General features: G+C 45.8%; 1 protein-coding gene across 1 annotated transcript in view; it reads left to right on the top strand.

The window, feature by feature from the left end:
- PSEN2 (presenilin 2) overlaps positions 1 to 19,387 on the top strand; it is a 609,714-nt gene that overhangs the window by 511,481 nt on the left and 78,846 nt on the right. The window lies entirely within an intron of this gene.

Genomic DNA, 19,387 nt, shown 5'->3' with positions numbered 1-19,387 from the left:
GGTGGCCATTGGTTATACTTCCGGTATAGCCTTTAGGAGGAAAGAGGGACAGATTAATTCCAAAGCGTCCAATCCTCTAAAGTTTGGAGAAAGAGAAAGGATATGAGCTACCTTGTGGAGGACAAAGGAACAAGGAAACTGTTAAGAGGTTTGAAAGAGTCAAACTAGAACTCAGCATGTATCTCTGGATTAAGAGGAAGATTTGTAGAGGCGTTGAGGAGAGCCTCTAAACCATAGAGGTGCCAAGGGGAGCAAAGTAACTTGAGAAATGCTGACAAGGGCACCCGAACTTGAGAAGTGAAGAAACGCATGAAGTTGACTATACAAAGAAGCACTTGAATCCACCAAAGTGAAGTTTCCTGAAAAAAATTGAACCCAGAGGTAAGTAGGATCCTATCTGGGTTAAGTGCAGGAATATAATTTGTGTTTGCATATGTATCGTCATGAACGGTACAAGGCGGTGGCCAAGTTGTACTGTAGTTTAGGTGTGGTTGCTTTAGAAACCATAAGTGGTAAATCTTTTGAGTGGTTGTTTTGCTCTGCAACTATAACCTTCCTTTTTTTTTTTTTTTTTTTTACAGAATTTGATATTTTCTTTAAAGGAAAAGTTAAAAGCTGACATGACAATTTGACCTGGGCAGAGCCTTTTGGTCCTGTTGAGGGAATCCTCAGACATCTAGTAGGCCATCTAAACAACCCTGACCTACCCAATCTTCCCACTGGACATGGACTGAGACCATGGCAGTGAGCACTTTATTTGATGCAGGGCCCTCGGAATCCCGTAGCCACCCTAACTGCTTACTGGGCCTGTGACTGTAGCCAGCAATGTATTTGACTGGGACATGGCCCCTGTGCCTTCCTGTGCACCTCCAAGCCACCCAATGGGCTGAATTGCCTAGTGCCCAGTTAAACTGGGGCAGGTCTTTGGGCATGCCCCTTGGACTCCTGTGACTCAGACCCTCACGGGCCCTTGGATTCAGATGCCCAGTGAATACTTTGAGCAGGGCAGGGACTATTCCTGGGCAGCCAGATAGGCCCAATGAGCATAGCTTGTGCCCATGCCTGGTATACAGTTTGCCCAGGGCTTTTGGGCACTGGCCATGGCCTGGGGTAACTTTGGCCAAGAATTGCCTCTGCTCATGCACTAGGCTTCCCAAAGAGACCTGATTGGCCATTCGTATTAGCCTGCAGCTGCGACCATTGGCCCACTTACCCCTGAATAGGCAATTGGCCATGGCACTTCAAAAGTGACACTAGATCTAGCTGCAGTGGCCACATTGACCACATAGGCGGCCCACAAGTGACTAGTCATATAGCAAAGACAGAGATGTAGACTATAGACCTTCTTGGTTGAGCACAACTGGTAGTGCAAGGGTACCACCGCCAAACAGTTTTTTTTTTTAGGATTGTGTTCCATTCTGCGCTTCCTCTCACCCTCTAAGGTACAATATGAATCTTCTTTTTAAAATTCTTCAGCAAAGGTCCTGGCCTGCCAATGCTAAAAGTCTATTTGCCACAATGCCTGCCCCTTAAATATTACAAAACCTTGACAATCCGCTGGAATGTGTCTTTCAGAAGCCTGTAATCCCATGCTGGGATTTATGGGATACAGACGATGTATGGAAAATAAGTTATTCAATCAATCCCAAATAAGATTCCAAGTACGCAATTGTAACTAAATGTTCTAGAGCTATAGATCAATAAGTACTATAAGAGACACAGGAAGAAGGAAAACACAAAGCATCTCTATGAACAACTCTGGTATGAGATAAATGTAAACAAGATGCTTTTGAAATGTAGGGTGAAGACCGTTATCCAAGAATTGTGATGCATGAGGAAAGAGCAGTGTTAGATTAAAAGTCTTAGAAATGACCTAATAAAACTACAGAATTGAGACGTGAAAGAAAGATTACTCGTTTAGAGAATAGAAGTTCAGAGAAAGGGAGATGTCAAGAATGATTAAGGACTTGGGCCTTTAACTATTTTGCTTCATTGATTACTTGATAAATAACCCTCTACCACACAATATGATTCTGCAGCTTCGAAGGCTTAAATTGGGCTGGGGCTAGACTTGAGCCCAATATTGAAAATGGCAGGTACACGCAACCATTGTGGACATGTGTGCACAAAGTGCAAGCTGGAATTGAATCTGTTGGGCCCACAGAAGGTGGTCCCCATGAGCTTGTGGGTGGAATTAACTGCATGAGCTCAAGTTGTCACTTTTGATCTCTGACACTGCTCACCCAACATCAGGTTAGCATAGTAGCAGGTGATGTGTGTGATGACCAAGTGGCTATGAATGTAATCTGGGTTGAGGCAGATCAAGAAATGTACATTGTGGGCTATCCAAAGCACCAGTAGGCCTTGCTTGGATGCGGGCAAATGGATTATGATACAAGGGTTTATCTGCTTGCCTCTGGTTGTAGAGCTTGAGCTCTGAAGACCCTTAATAATTTGCTTGATGTCAGAGCTATTGTAAGATACTTACGTACTGAGCTCTGGAACAGGGGTGCAGGTTGCCTTATTTTTGCTCTGCCCCAAGACAGCACAATTAGTTCACAGCTCGTGCATGAAAGTGAAGCCCAAATGACAATTCTGGTTGATTTGGTCTTGAAAGTAGAGGTTTTTGATACTCCGTAGGCATTTATTAATCCACCCCTTAAGAAATCTACACTTGGCAAGGAGCAAGTAAGTGTTCTTCTGTGACCGAGGAGAAAACATACACTTCGAATGGATTGCGTCCTCCCACATATCTTCTTTAGATATCTTCCCTTCCAGCGTCAGCTGCTTCAGAAATTTTCTTTGCAACAGAGGGTGCCTCGATGTCCCTCGATGGTCTCCGTCTCAAGGTTGATGTTATCGAAGGTATAAATAGCATGCACTGCACACGTTACTTCAGTTCTGTTTTTTGCAACAGCTTACGCTTGGGATACAGCACATTTTTGGTTTCCCTTGAAACTGTGAGATAGCTTCGAGAATGGCTTCTTCAGCCTCTTCTACCTCGATGACTGGTTCAAGGAGTATATTGACTGTAGTACCAAGATGTCGATAACCGACCCACATCAGGTCTGTTTGTGGTGTCTTGGCGTCGACCACAGAACGGCTGACTGCGTATTATGCCAGTCCATGACGGGTAAGGCGTTGTAGGAACACAAGGGGAAACACGCAGCAGGTAGGCCCCTTTTAAAATTCCCATTCACAACTCTGTTGAAAAGTCGTTTTTTCTAATGAGTTGAGAAGTGACTCTCCATGGAGGAAGCAGTCGAAGAAACGCTCTCGAAGCGATTCTCAGCACTCTTCTTCAGTTACAGAAAGGAAGACACCATTGATACCAATCCTCGTCCTCTGACTCCTCGCCTTAACGCATGGTAGCCTGCCCGAATATGTCGGCGACTCCTAACAAATGGGCGGTTTTTAGACAGGAGATGTTAAAAATCTTTGAGAAGGCGGCCTCAGCCCCCTTGAGAGAAAAGACAAAGAGCCATGTCCTTGTTGCGCCTTTTAAAGCCGACAAGAAAAAGGCAAAGGCTAAAACCGGTGCACCCTTGGGCCCGGGAGAGAAGCATACGACCCTTCGAGAACCTTCAAGGTCTCGAGTCGACTGCAGGCCCAGTCCTTGTCTGTTGAAGACTCCTTTGAATTACAGATAGTCCTTCGAGACCTCCAACGCCAAAAGCATTGAAACAGCAAGTGGCCTTGACACTAATCCGGAATTGGAATTTGGGAAGCCTGATCCAGCAGAACATGCTAATGCATCCTACAGACAACTAATGTCTAAAGTGACAGAATGTTTGGAATGGGGCAGAACAGCCCCCCACTCCCTGCCACCCCCGTTGAGCAAGATGACCTCTAAGACATCTTGGACAAAGGCCCTCAAAGGGACCCTGTATTACCATTCCATAAATCCCTTCAGAAAAGGGTAAAGGCTAATTAGGAGGGGCCGGAGACCAGCTCGGCTGTGAATAAAAATCTTCCAAGAAAGTACATACCTCAGATTAGTGATCCGGAGTATCTATCCAGACACCAAACACTGGAAAGCAACTGCCACCTCAAAGCAAGCTGCATATCCCACAATTCTACCAAATAGGGACGACCAGCGTTTCGACGCAATGGCAAAAAAGGTGTTTTCAGCCGGGAGTATGGCTATGAAGTCATTCAATGCCACTTGTACACTTGCTATGTTTTCCTACACCTTGTGGGATTATATTTCCATGGCGGCTGAACACATTCTGGAAGGAGAGGAGAGAGAAGGCTTTATGAACATTGTCAGAGATGGAAAGGAGGCAATGTGTGAGTCTCTCCAGTCAAGGTTGGACTCTGCTGACGGCATTAGCAGAGCCAAGACGGCGAGCACTGTCCTATGCCGATTTGCATGGTTGAGGAAGTCTGGCTTTGCGCCAGAAGTGCAATCTAGACTTCTCGATGTTCCCTTTGACGGCACTCAGCTATTTGGCAGCAAGGCTGACGAGGGCCTAGAGAAGCTGTAGACCTCAAAAGCAGCAGCCAAGTCACTTGAGGCTGTCATTAGACAGCCTCAACCTCTCCACCCCGATGCACAAGCTTGGAGAGGTAGGTCCTTTTGCCATTACTCCTTATTTGGAAGAGCGAGAGGACTGGCTAGTCAAAGAAAGATTCCTCATGGTGGATGAGGAAGATGTGGCAAGGAGGCCCAAGCAAAGGCTTATTTACCCTCAGCCGCTGTGTCAGCTGCCTCAAAATTTCTGAGGCCTTAATCTACAAGACCCTGGTGGGAAGCAGACTCACTCAACATCTGCAAGACTGGCGGGGCATTACTTCAGATGCTTGGACATTGGAAACAGTAGCTCAGGGTTACTGCCTCCCCTTTTTGAGAAGGTCTCTGGATCATCCACCGGGGAGCCACTCTTACAAAACTCCAGATCCGTTCCTTTTGCAGGAAATGTTGAGTCTGCTAGAGGAAGGTGCTATAGAACCAGTACCTGTGACAGAGGAACAAAAGCTTGTACTCCCCTTACTTTTTGATTCCCAATAAGGACGGAGGATTGAGACCGTCAGCGCTTGTTGGTCTCCATCGGAGTCCAGACTACACATCAACCTTTTGGAGCTGAGGGAAAACTTGCGCTCAAGGCTTTTCTGCCCTCTGTACGGGGAAAAAAGTCCTGATAATGAGAGACCACACAGTGACCATGTACTACCTCAACAAGAGAGTAGGTGTAGGGTCCCTACCACTGTGCAGAGAAGCAATTCAGCTCTGGTTCTGGACAATTCAAGAAGGAGTCTCCCAATCAGCAGTTCACCTATCCGGAGAGAACACGGCGGCGGATGCTCTGAGCAGGCAGAGAACAGTCTCCTATGAGTGGGAACTAGCTCAGGAAGACCTTCAAGAGATGTTCGCCCTTTGAGGAACACCTCGGATAGGTCTGTTTGCATCCTGTGTCAACTGGAAGTGCAAGCTGTTCTATCCAGGGAATTGCCGCCAAGAGGAGCTGTAGGGAACACGTTCGTAGTGGCCTGGGACTTTCGACTCCTGTGCGTGTTTCCTCCAGTCCCTGTCATTCCTCAAGTAATCGGGAGGTTGAGAAAGTTCTGGAAATCCATGATTCTAATTACTCTGGATTGAGCCAGCAGGATATGGTTCCTGGACCTTCTGGACATGTCCATCTGACCTCTAATGAGTCTTCCACATAGAGAGAACCTTCTCAAGCAAAACGAGGGTCGGGTTCTCCATCCTGAGGTCAAGACACCCAACCTTCATGCATGGTTTCCGAGAGGTTGAGATACAAGGTTTGGGACCTCCTGGAAGACGTAATGGAGATTTTGCTTTCAGCCAGAATGCCAGCAACAAAGCTTCTGTATCGCTGCCGTTGGAACACATTCTGCAGTTGGTGCAGGTAGAAGAATGTGGATCCTTTTCAGTGTGAGACACCTATGGTGTTGTCTTTCCTATTGCATCTAGCTAATCTGGCACTCCAGATTGGAACCATCAAGGGATACTTGGCGGCGCTTTCAAATTTTAAGCGCACGTCTGAAGAAGCCTCTTACTTCAAGATGCCGCTGATAATTCAATTTCTAAAGGGACTCACAAATGTGTCCCCTGCAATCCCATTTCTGGTCCCAGTTTGTGATGTAAATCTAGTACTAAAATGACTTGTGTGTTCCCTGTAAGGAAGGCATGGTATCAACAGTAAGACCGACACAAGTGACCACAGTTCAATCAACAATGGTGTGATAAACGCCTATCTAAACGTAAATCTACAGATGGGGAGCAAGCTACGACCATCAAATAATAATAATAATAATAATAATAATGCAATCCTAGTGGAGTCTCATCAAGTAAAAAGTCCTATACTAAAAAAAAAAAATGATTTCCAATCCTTACCGCTAAATACAGTGTGGGGTAGTGTTCATGAAAAAGTGTTCACAAAATTATATCTCGGGATGTTCAGGCCATTGGCCTCCCTTCCCCACATTTTCAGCACGGGACAAGGCGGTTCACTCGAGCAAAGCACACACTTTGGCTTCTTCGTCGCAAGCATACAGTTCCATTACCAGCATCGGTGCCTTCTGTACCAAAGTCTCTTGATTTATAGGGTCTGATGTACCAAAACAAAACACAAAGTTCCTTTCCTCTTATATGCACTCAATTCTTGTTATTGACTCTAAATCCCCCTCAGCCGGGCTCTGATCCCTTTTTGCATGATCATTACTGTGGATCCCCCTCTTCTGGACTCAGATCCCCCTTTTCACAATGTTCAGAGAATATTCCTTCTCGGGCGACTTACGGTTCCCCCTGGATTCCCCTCAGCCAGGCTCAGATCAATTTCGGTTTGCATTAAACTATCAAAAACCTTTGAATGTTCAAGTGGTTTAGCTTGATCCGTTGCAGGACCACTTTGATCTCCAATAACACATTTGGCAAACCCGATACCTGTAAGGAACTCATGGTGGCATCGTTAAAGACAGATACAAGTGATCTCAGTTCAAGGGTGTTTATTAAACTATAAATGCAGGGTGGAAAAACATCTAAACTAAATCTAAGATGAGAGCAAACTTCGACCATGAAATGAAAAATAAGGCAGTCCTTGTGGCGTCTTGTCAAAGTAAAAAGCCTATACTAAAAAAAAAAAAACTATTGCCAAATCCCTACAACTAATTATAGAAAAAGTGTGGGATAGGGTTTTCAGTAAAGAAAGAAGTGTTCCCAAATAATAAGACAGGATGTGATTGCCTTGAGGTCTCCCTTCCCTACTATTTCAGCACGGAACAAGGTGGGACTTTGGAGTACAGCACACGCTCAAGCTTTCCCAGCACCTGCCAACAGTTCCGTTCCAGCTATCAGGTTCTTCTTTGGTTAAGTCTCTTCAATAAATATCTCTTGCCTTCGAGGGCCTGATATATTCAACAAACAAAGTTCTGTTCCACGTATACTCTGTGTGATGGCTTCACCCCTGGGTCCATCTCTTCCAGGCATAGACTCCTCAAGTCGTATTCAACAAATCATTTAAACGGTTCCTTTTTAAATGAACTTTGGGTGGTGACTTTCCACCCCTGAATCTTCCTCTTTCGGATTTGGGCCCCTTTAAAACGCCAGCCTCCCTCCTTCGGGTTCACTATGGCTGTTCTAACTTTCATGAGTTTTAATGTCTTTTCAAACAATTCACTGTGGACATCCCCCGGTCGGGTTCACTCCTGTCAACACATTGTTCATAGGGACTTCAGGCTTCGCTCCTTTTGTCAGCATCCCTCCGCTGGGTTCACTCTTTCCAACTTTACAACACGCTATTCATAGGGACTATAGCTAACGGGACTCATTTCCCTTAGCTTCTCAATCATCTGTCGGTCAAAGACTTTCGACGGTACAGAAGATTTTACAAGACCCCTGTATGACCACTTTGACCTCTTTTCGTTTCTTCACAAGGCCTTCTGGTTATGGTAGTCTCTACCATTGGGTATTCGCCCAGAGTTTCCTGCGTGAGAACCCACGTGGTGCCGGACTCCTCTGTTGCTGATTTTCCCCTCGCTCATCAATAGTTTCTTTAAACCTTTCAAAGTTCAAATTAGCCGTTGGCTACTTTTCGTTCAACACAGTTCGGTTTCTTATCGACTCACCTGCTGTGATGAACTGCTTGGCTTTCCTTCTCTTTGGAGTCAAGGTTGGTACCACAGAGACAAGTGTCTCTCCCCGGCTTGGTAATCAGCGGAGGAGGGTCTCATGTACCATTGACATCTGCTGCAACACACGCTGGCTATTATTCGCAAATTTCGAATTCCTTCTACCGAGGTTTCACTGGCCTTGGTCGGAAACGGCAAGGTTGCGTCTCTCCTTGTTACTAGTCTTTCTCCTCCTCTTGAACTACTTTGCTGAGTTGGCTCTCACGTCGTGCAGTCTGCCTTTCTCTTTTTGTGCTCTTGGGCTCCACTTTTTATCGTATACCTGTGGGGAAGGGAAAGGGCGGTCAGGTGTGTGCTGACTTTGCCAGACCTTTGTATTGGCACATGTCAGGTAAGCGGCTCTGGTGTTAGTCTGTTTTTTGTATTGTACAAAAGTGTTTGTCGGAAATGGGGTTCAGGGGGCAGTGATTTAGAGTATCCTACATGGTACGATGGGGAAAAGGTGTTGAAAGAAGGGGGAGACCACGTCTCACCCATTGGTGTCCCACTCCCCAAGGCCCCCCCATCCAGGTGATCCTCCCTCACTGGGCCAAACCCAGGAACTGGATCCAAAAGCGATGGCCGTGTCCAGGCCACCTGGATGACAAATCACCGGGGACCAGCCGGGGAGACACAGTCCAGTTTCTCAGAGACCTTTGAATGAGCACCTATGTGGTGCCGACTATTCTGTCTGCAGTATCTTTCTTGGCTTCCAAAAGTTCAATCACTCTTCTGGTTTTCAATTATATTCGTGTCGCTTGTTTCATACTTTTCACACACAGTTCTCTTTAGATTTCTTCATACAATTTTGCCGCTTGCAACCTTGGTTCTAACACAGGCTGGTTTGGTATCGGTGTCTCCGACTCACTGGCTGTGCTGTCTTTACTGACGGTGCTTTGTTGTTGGAGCCAAGGACAGTACCATGGCGGCAATAGTACCTCTCTGCCTTGGTTATTGACGCGGGAGAGCCCTGCATACCTCTGACACACTGTTCAGGTTTCTTCAGCTTTAGTACACGGTCTTAAGTTTCGTATCTTACAAGGTTGGGAGGAACATCCAGTCGAAAGAAGGTTACCAGGGGGTAAGTGACTTGTTAATTCATTGAACTGCAAGCTAGCAAACAATACACCGTCCCATGACCAATAAACCAGAAGCCAAGTAAGCATGAGACGCAACCCACATACAAATACCATTCCCTTTTTTAAACTTGTCTATTGAATTGTTGTCATAAAACCACAGACTTCCCCAACCCCTTTCCCTGTCTCGCAACCCCCCACCCCCACCGCCACCCCTGCCCTCCCCATCCCCGGATCCAATGCAAATGTTTACGCTTATCCAGGATGCGCAACTTATGTGGGCACATGGACTCCCTGTAGTCCTTATGTAAAAGGACTACAGGGAGTCCTGCCAAGTCTTTACTGAAGCGGGCTTGTGTTTGTAAAGATTCTCTTTACTGCTCCTTTCCTTCCATCTTTATGGAACCCCCAAACCTTTTTCTTTTATTTTTGAATCTGACCTGTACTTTTTGCAATGGCTTTTGCTCATGTGTCATGGAGAAACTGACATGTCCTTGATGCTGTCAGTACTGGGAAACATTGTTTCCCTTAGTCGTGTTACTACTTTTTGTTACTTTTGTATCGCTTGTGGTAACTTTTTATCATTGTACAAGGCAGATTACACTGCAGTACAATGGGATACATTTTTGTTTTGCCCTAGACTAACAATCAGAGGATTTTTGGTTACTCTAGGTGTGCTAAAAGAATAAGCTGGTGGCAGCAGTGACTTCTTTCCACTTTTTGTGAATTTTCGTTTTAGCCTTACCACGTTTTTTGCTTTTAGCTACTAGCTGTGGTAACTGGTCAAACAAGGCTGTGCAACAGTATTTTACACTTGGCCTCTTGCCATCTTGTTCTTTAGCCTTCTTCCTGGCCTGACAGACCTTCCAGTGCCTGGGAAAGCAGAAGCTTTTGGTGGGCTACTTGAGGGCTGTGCGTGTTTGCTGGCAGGATGTGGGCTGGGACTGTCTGGTCCCACAAACTGGTTTCAGTGTGTCTGAGTCGTATGCGCGCGCGTGTGTGTGCGTGTGTGTGTGTGTGTGTGTGTGTGTGTGTGTGTGTGTGTGTGTCCGTGTGTGTGTGTCCCCTACTATTGGATAGTGAGGGCAGCAGCTCTTAACTGGCTTTTCGGATAAGAAGAGGACCCCTGCACCCATTCTTCAGAGCTCCTGGTGACACCTGAAGAAGCCAAGTATCCTGTCCAGCTGTGAGACCTGACTGAACGAGGCCTAGCGACCAACTTCTGCTGCTGTTCTAGAGAAGCCCTGTCTTGCCCGTGATCTTTAGCAGTCCTGCGAAGGAGCTGCGACCCTTGGACTGGAGGGACCATCCATTCCTGACGTCTGCTCGGTGCCCTGCCAAAGAAAGCCTTCGGAAGTGCCCCGGAACCGTCCTGTGGCTGACCAGCTTCGATTTTGGGCTACTGTGCTGCCAGCGTCACTGTTCCGAGGTTCGGCCTGAAACTTGAGGGGACTCTCAGCTGGCCCTACTAGACTGACCTCTAAGAAACTTCGGCGTCCTAGCATCGAGGGGGACCCGAGATGGGAGAGAAAGCTTGACTTCGGCTTCTGAATCCCTTTGCATCGTCAGGCTGCAGTGACCACCCTTCGAAATTGCTTACCTCGCCCGAGTCCAGTCCTGCGAGGAGTCCAGCATTATGTTTTGCTGCAATCTTCCATCGAGAGTCCTTGCAACAGTGAAAGACACCAACCAGAGATCAGCTCGATCCTGCAACCCCTGGGAACCGAGGACTGCATCTTTCGGCGGGAAAAGCAAATTCAGACACTCTTCCTTTGTCCTGCCAAGTCTGGGGAAGAATCTGAGTACAAGGGGTAAGTTACAGAGCTTCTAACCTACCACTATACTCCCATTATAAATCAATGGGCGTGTAATAAACCTTTATTCTAACAATGTTGCCTTTGCCATTGCTTGCTTGCGCAAGTCCTCTGAAAGTTGGGGGTACTTTTGGTAGTTACTTTTACTTGTACCCTAAGAACCCTTCACTGGAACCCAGAGACCCTACCTGCATTTCGTCCTGTATCAGAGCTTCTGTGGAACTTTTACTTGAACTATTGGGCAAAAGGCCCTAGACAACTTAGGGCTGGACAATTTTAGTTTAGTTTAGTCTGTCGACCTTGAGTGCATAATACTAATCTAACCTTTCCTTTGCAGGAGTTCTTGAGATATATTATGCCCTATAATAAGTGAATCTATATATGTATCTATGTTTGATTAGTCTTGTGTGATAACTCTACTTGCTAGTAGTCATTTTTCTATAGTGTATTTTGGCCAATAAATAATAACTGTATTTATATACATCCTGTCCCTAAGTGTGACCTCATTGTGGAACCCTTACAAGCTCACCACCTCTGAAGAACTTAGCCTAGACCGCCTGTCGCTGCTACCTGAACTGGTTTGGCTACAACTCCCGAGAGTTGTCCCTGACACAATATAGGTTGGCATTCTATACATCTGTCCATTAGGCCAGAGTATAGAAAATCAGTGCTTACAGCTTGCTCCCCTGCAAGAAGTATGTCAGCCACTCCATCGATGCAAAATTCCATATCTTCAATCTTGTTCCCCTTACGGGTCTGGTTGTTTCCATCTTTGTGCTATCACCAATTGTGCTGCCAGGGACAGTATCGCATAGGCCTTCCTTTGGCTTCTGATCTTGACCCTTAAAACCCAGAATCACTTGTTCTAAGTCTCAACCCCCTGCACACCAATTATTTCCCCCAGATTGCCATTCACCTCCCCTACCCCAGAATTGATTGAATTTTGAGCAAGATCACCAGATATGGCCCCATTTTTCCACCCCTCTGCATTCCCTCCAACATAAATCCGAAACATTAGGGTACATTTTTTTCAATTTGGCCGGGGTATAGTGCCACTTAACCATAACTTTCATCCACATCTCTCCGATCTGGATTGCTCTCATCAGTTTGGGGATGTCACCCATAGCTTCTCCCCATTGGTCCAACTGTACTGGGTGCCATAGGGACTCTTCCCATTGTTTCATGTATGGCCAGTTTGGTGTCGTGGGGTCCACTGATGGCAATCTATAGAGATCCAACGCCAGCTTTCTATCGCCTGTGTTAGTGACGATATATATTTTTAAAACTGTATATTGTCTCATTGCTGCTATCTTTACCACCGGGTTGACCAGCTAGTGCCGAAGTTGTTTATATCAAAATCTGTCTTTTTCTTGTACCCCAAAGTCTGCTTTGCGTTATGTTATGGAATTTACAATGTGCACCTGGTACCCAAGGGATGATGGGCGCAAACTGACAAACAAATGACTTGACTTGAGGCCCTGGTTCATATCCCACAATCTCAAACACCCCCCCCCCTTTCCACTGCCGATAAGCCCCCAGTTCCATACATGGTTAGAATTGGGAGTTTTGGAATAGTGGGGTAAATAGTGATGTGAAGGAGGTGATCCCTTTCTGCGCAACTTGTTTGTCCCATTTTTCCTCCACCAGGGCCGTGAGCATACTTTTGTGCATGTTCTCGGGTCTGTCTGCGTAAGGAAGCCATAATACCTCATCCAAAGGTTTCCCCACTATCATCCTGTCAATTCTGCACCAAACCTTATCAGAGTTTCCCTTTAGCCATTCTCGTATAACACTGAAGCTGTGATGTCTCGTAGTAATGTCTTGCAGTAATGTGGTCATTCGAGAAGGCCAGGCCCCCTTTATCTTGTGGGGCCATCATTTCTTTGTACCCCATATTAATGCAGATATTAGTTTATGGAGGAATTTAAAGAAAGCCTGCAGAGGCTTGAACGACACTGCCTAAAACACATAGAGTATTTTTGGGGATCCTCATTTTAATCGTATAAACTCTACCCAGCCATAATACCTTCAGAGGGCCCCACTTGCCCAGCAACTGTCTCACGCTCACCAAAAGAGGAACATAGTTTGCCTCGTCCAATGACGTTGTGTATGTGGTGATGTGGATGCCTAGGTATGTGAGTCGGTCCTCTACAGTCGTGAATGCGGTGCTACTCAGAAGTGTGGTCACTTGAGCGTCACTCAGGGATAGGTTTAACATCTCTGATTTCTTAGTATACATTTTTAGGCCCGCTACTGACAGGAACAGTTCTAGTTCTAGGGAAATCCCTGGTATGGTCCTGTCAAGGTCTGTAATTGTAAGAATCAAGTCATCCACAAACGCTATGAATTTATGTTCCTCCTTTCACTACGAACAAGCTACCCTTGATTCACATTTTTGTCAGCATGGGCTCCAAGTAAATTGTGTATATTTGTATTTATTGTTTTATATAGCGCCTTTATCCAAGGTGCTTTACAGTTAACAACAAGAACGCATTAAACATGGAACAGTAGCAGCAATAACAATAAACATGAATCCAACCAGAAAATCGGCATATAGAACAATTTACATAAGAAAAGGGGAATGGAGAGGAAGGGGGTAGGGAAGGAGGGAAGGGGGAGAGAAAGTGGTGAGTAAAGTGAAGAGTAGGAGAATTTAGAAGAGAAGGGAAAAGATAAAGAAAAGAAAGGGTGCTAGAGGGGGAGAGAGAAGGGTGAGAGGGGGAAGGAAGTCAGGGAGGGGAATGAAGGAGACATTTCAATGAGGAGCGGAAGTAGGAATAGGTAAGGGAGGAGCGGATAGAAAAGGGTAGGGAGTTCCAGTGTAAGGGGGCAAGGAGCTAAAAAGAGCTGAAACGAATGGCGGCACAAGGGTGTGGGGGAACCGAGAGTAAGAAGAGATCAGCGGAACGAAGAGAGCGAGAGGGCGTGTAGAAGGAGAGAAGAGAGGAGAGGTAAGGAGGAGCAGGGTTGTGAAGTGATTTAAAGACAAAGGAAGTGGAATTTAAGTTGGGAGTGGAAAGGAAGCCAACCTAAGTGAGAAATGGAGTCATAAAGGGAGAGAAGACCGAGGGTGTGGATGGGCGGTGTGGTAAAGGGACTTGAGGGGGGGCAAGATGGGAAGCGGGGCGACCTAAGAAGAGAGAAGAACAATAGAAAAGGCGAGAAAAAATGAGGGAGGAAATTAAGAGATTAGTATCAGGAAAGGTGAGAGAGGGACGGATTTGACGGATGTTAAAGAGATGGTAGCGAAATGCCCGAGAGGTGAGGGAGATATGATGAGTAAAGGAGAGGGAAGAGCCAAAGTAAATGCCAAGATTGCGAGCATGGTTAGAAATAGGAAGATTAGAAGGGGGACATTAAATATGAGGGGGAGAGAGAGGAGGAAGTGTGTTAGAAGGAAAGAACAGAACTTCAGTGTTAAGAGAGAGATAGTGAGATGACATCCAGTTTTTAATGGCAGGAAGAGAGATTGAGATGTAGGTCAGAGGGGAAGGAAGAGAAGGAGAGGAACAGCTGGGTGTCGTCAGCATAGAAATGGTGAGAAATCCTGAAGGAGGAGATGATAGGGGCAGGGAGTGAAGTGTAAACAGAGAATAAAAAGGGTCAAAGAACAGAACCTTGGGGAACACTGTAATCAAGAGGGAAGGTAGTAGAGGTTCTTCCGCCCCAAGAAACTGCGAAAGAACGGTGGTTCATAGCAATGGGGACAGTGGGCAACCCAGGAGTCGTTTATTGACAGCCTAATTTTTGGGTCCACATAATTTGCCTGGATCATGCGAATAAAGCCAGGGCCAAAGCCCATGAGTGCCATTGTTAGAAACGGGAAGGACCATTCCACGCAATCAAATGCTTTCTCAGCGTCGAGTGCTAGCAGAATGGCCGGGAGTTTAGTTTTGGTTACTTTTTCTATCAAATGGCAGTAATGTTATCAAAGGTCTGTCTGTTCTTTATAAACCCTCACTAATCTGGCATGATCAAGTCTGAGAGTATGGTATCCATTCTGTTCGCTAATATCTTCGTATATATTTTTGGATCTAAATTTATCAAAGCGATCGGTCAGTAGGACCCCCGCATTGTGTGGGGTCTTTGTTTGGTTTTGGGAATAACACAATTTCAGCCTCTTCCATGGTGTCAGAAATGTTGCCCCGAGTCCCCAGTTGGTTAAAGTGGATGGTCAATCTCAGAGTTAATGTGCCCCGGAACGTTTTGTAGAAAACCGTAGTATAGCCGTCTGCCCCTGGTGCCTTGTGAAGCAGTAGTTCGTTGATGGCCTGGGTCACCTCTTATCCGTTATCTCTGCATCTAGGCATTCTCCTTTTAACTGCTTTATCTTATGGAGGGTTGTGATTGCAGGTAATTGATTTGTTTCTCTTTACTCAGGGAATCCGATGAGTATAGCTTGGAGTAGAACTTCTGAAATTGTTTTATTATGTCTGGCGAGTTTGTGATTCTCACCTTGTTGGTTTTTAATTGGAGTATAGTCAGGGTGGCCCTTTTCCCTCTAAAATATATGGCTAGTAGGCTTTCTGCTTTGTTTGCCTTTAGGTCATATTTTGATCTAGCATAGAGGAGGGTTCTCTCCGCTCTCCTTGCATGTGAAAAATGCAAGTGGCCATGCACACTTCTATATTCTTGCTTAACTTTCCTGCCTTGGTCCCATGCCATGCTTGTCATGATCTTTTAGTTTGGCCTCTCCCTTTTCCAATTTCCTCAGCCGTTTGCCTCTTGTTGCCTTATTGCTAGAAGGTACCCCCTCATGGCTGTAGTCCTTGCCATGTCTGGAGTGTCATTGCTAGTGACGTATTCTCTAATTTTAATAGAAAATATGATTGTGGGGCTAATAACCAGTTGAGCTAAACGACCTTGTTATTCGCAAAAAAAAATGTTCCTTGCTTATCGTGTATATTCTGTAGAGCTAGGAGGGTGCAAGCACGTTCTGAGTTACGCTAGTGGCCTAAGTACACACAAATAGGATAATTTAATGAGTCGCTAAGACACATGCGCTCCTTGTCTCCTTACACATATTCAATCTCCTAACTATCAAATAGTTCTCTGTATCTTGATTGGATAATGTCACTGACCCAAAATTCCTTCCACTGACATTCTTATACTATATATTTCTGGAGCTTGTGGATCTGCTTAGATCACATGCTCTGCATAGTCCAACATCTAGTGGAAGTTGCGGAGTATTACAAGATTTGTTTTCGATACTGAAACGGACTTTGACAGGGCATGATTAGTAATATTATCCCTAGTGTGACGTGTACTGTACCCATGGTCCTTCACGCGTTGAGGTCCCTCAGATTGTATTTTTCCACAATTGAAGTCGGTCGCAAATGCAGAGTTCTCTTTCAGGCTGATGCCTTTGCTTTACTAAAGTTATGCTGGTAGAATGTCTTCCTTTACTTTGTTTGCTTCGCCGCACGACTGCTCATCCACTCGACGGCTCCTGACGAATGCCCATCGACGAAGGCAGTAGGGAGAGAGGGGGAGGTTCTGTATACTGACTCCTTTTAGAAAATGTTTATCCCATTATCCCCTTTCTTCTATTTTCGCCCAACTGCACTGGTAAAACATAATGGACAAAACCCCATTGAAATGTCCCTCCTGCCACCGTAAATTCCGTGGAAAGACATGCACTGAGTGTGCAACCACTGTCTCCTGAGGGATCACTCTAAAAAGCACTGTAAATACTGTCAGCTTTTCCGGCCATAAACCCTAAAGGATCGGCGGAAGAAACTAGACCCGCTCACTCCATGCAGGCTGAGGCTTCCATAGATGTGACAGACTGCAGTGAGTGCAGTTATGGGGTCATGAGTGACGCCGAGCAGGCCCTCGACTCCGAGAAGCAGGCCAGAGGTCCTGTGATGGAGAAGACACCCGGCGGCCACGACACACAAACATTTTAAAAACATACCCCACGACCGACTCAACGACCCCGTCGAGGCCCATGCGATGACCAGGCATAAAGCCTGAGGTTCCTCACTGTGCTCTGGGCCATTGTGCATGCTTTCGCCTAATGACAGTTCCCGAACAACCGAAAGTGAAGGTCGGTTCTGACACGGCATATAAAAAACCCTCCTTTCGCGCGCCGAAAAGAGGCGTTGAAAGATATCTGAGTCTAAAAAAAAAAAGCACCGAAAATACAAGCGTTAATAAAAAAAAAAACACATTGGTGCTTCTCTACTAAAAGCAAGGTTGCTGAAAAAACATACAAATTTGACACAATTAATCCCCAGGGTCAACCAGAAAGAGTTTTCTATCCCTTAGACACCCTCTCTGGGGCTATGCGCCATAAAGATGGCATTCCCTCAAAGCCCACCCCTACTAAAGATGTCACCCGCTCCCAGGGCCCTGTCATCTTGGCCTTCCCACCAGAATATTATTTTACTCCAGAACAATTTAATAACATTTTAGGGAGAATGTCCTGTTTCGTGGATGTTAGAGACAATTCTCATAAATGGTTAGAGAGAGAGAGAGAGAGAGAGAGAGAGAGAGAGAGAGAGAGAGAGACGGACGCCATGCTGCCGACTACTGTCCCCCAGAAACAGTTAAAGTTGCCATTAACTTTATATAGTCACTTTAAACCACAGACCCAGTAGACCACATCTTACATGGAGTATTGGAAAGGGTTAATTCTTATCCCTTTTTGTCTGTTTCTCTTGGAGCACTGTTTCGCTCCCTTTTCATCAAGACTTGGCTGGTGGCACTGGTAACTACCCTATTTTTTCTACCGCGGTTATCTTATATGACCATGGAATTGTTTTAGGCTGTTATATTAGCCTCGAACATAAACCAATTATATTTTATTTCGGCTCCGGCTGGGTTTATTCGCCATTTCTTTTTGTAAAAGTCTTTCTCGTGTTTTTCTCTGCGCACCAAACGGGGGTGGATTCCTTTGTTCGCCGTCTTTTCGCAGGCTTCTTTACAGAAGCCCTCCTAAAGGCGCCTGAAAGTCTGGGTAGGCAGGATGTGAGGGAGGGGTCTTAGGACCCCTGTCATGGGTACCCTTGGTAACCCAAGTCGCACTCCTGTTTGATTGGCTGGGTGACCAGTTCGCCAAAAAACTACAAGCCAGGACCCCTCCTCTGGTCGAATTCGCTGTACAGAGCTACAGTGGGCCGTATAGCCAGGAAGGTCGGACGCTGCTTGGGTTTTAAGGAGCGCACCTTATATTCGTTGTATGGCGCTGCTGCTGGTTTCTTCCCTGGGTAGTGCAGGACCCTCCAGTCTTCCTACTTCTGATCAGTCCGACAGTCGCTTCAGGAACCGTGAGCCTGCAGGAACTACCAGGAACATCTGCCTCGGCTACAGCCCCCTCTCCGTTTCAAGGTACTGTGCAAATCAGGTTGTGCGTTTCGCTCAGCCGCGGTGAAAGTGTTTGAAATCTTTCTCCAATCTGAGGGCTTGTCCTTCTTTACTCTTTGAACTAACTTTTCTACCAACCAACCTCATCCGGAATCTGTGCCACAAACTTTTCCGCGAACTACTCTGAACTGTGTGATCTTGAGCAAAAGACTTTTGACCCATTGACTTTGGCCCTAACCCTTTTCTATCTGATCTCCTCACTGTAGTCTCTCTTATTCAATTGCCCTGAATACTTACCAGTTGGTTTGCCTAATTTCTAATAATTGTGTCTTTCCCTCCCTTTTAAATTGCTGGAGTGCCATTTTGCTCCCACTTCATTTTGTGAGCTTAACTTGTCTGGAATTTAAGGAAAGTGGTGTGGTGTATTTATGATTGTGATGTTTAACTTGCTTAGAAAGGTGAACTGTTATCAGTTGTATAAGTAAATAAATATATATTCTTTACTTGGAAACCTTGAGTCAGTGTTTGCCTGAATCATAGTAATTGCTGTCCTTTGTGTAACTATCTTGTACTGCTCACTTACTCTTGAGGTACGTCTGGCTGCTCCACTACTGCTACCACCATAACTGCGTAGTACAGGCTTGTACCAAAGGTGAAATTGTACTGTCACTTGTAGTCCTAATTGTGTGTAGCATTCCCAAAGGGTACTGCATATAATTCTGCCTAACAGTGGACTTCATGGATAAACACCCTGAGCATTTAACAGTACTTAGAGATGCCACACAGCCAGGGGCATCAGCAGAGCCACCCCCTAGCAAGAAGTCTCGAGCAACAGGCGAGCACCTCCGCTCTAGGCATTCCAGCCTCGGCATCCCAAGACATCACTCAGAACCAATTCCCATCTCAGTACTCCTATTATGATGACCAAGCAGGGTCTCGGGGGGGACCTCTATAGCCAGGACCAAAACCAGTACTACGATGATTACGACATTTACATAGTAGTCACCTGACCATCAAGACCAGCCGGTTTCAGACTCGCCAGTTGACAACCAACTCCAG

Source organism: Ambystoma mexicanum, chromosome 4p (genome assembly GCF_040938575.1).
Source record: "Ambystoma mexicanum isolate Mex_15411 chromosome 4p, UKY_AmexF1_1, whole genome shotgun sequence".
Lineage (NCBI taxonomy): Eukaryota > Metazoa > Chordata > Amphibia > Caudata > Ambystomatidae > Ambystoma > Ambystoma mexicanum.
The sequence above is the reverse complement of the archived record's forward strand: the minus strand, read 5'-3'. Positions and strand labels throughout refer to the sequence as shown.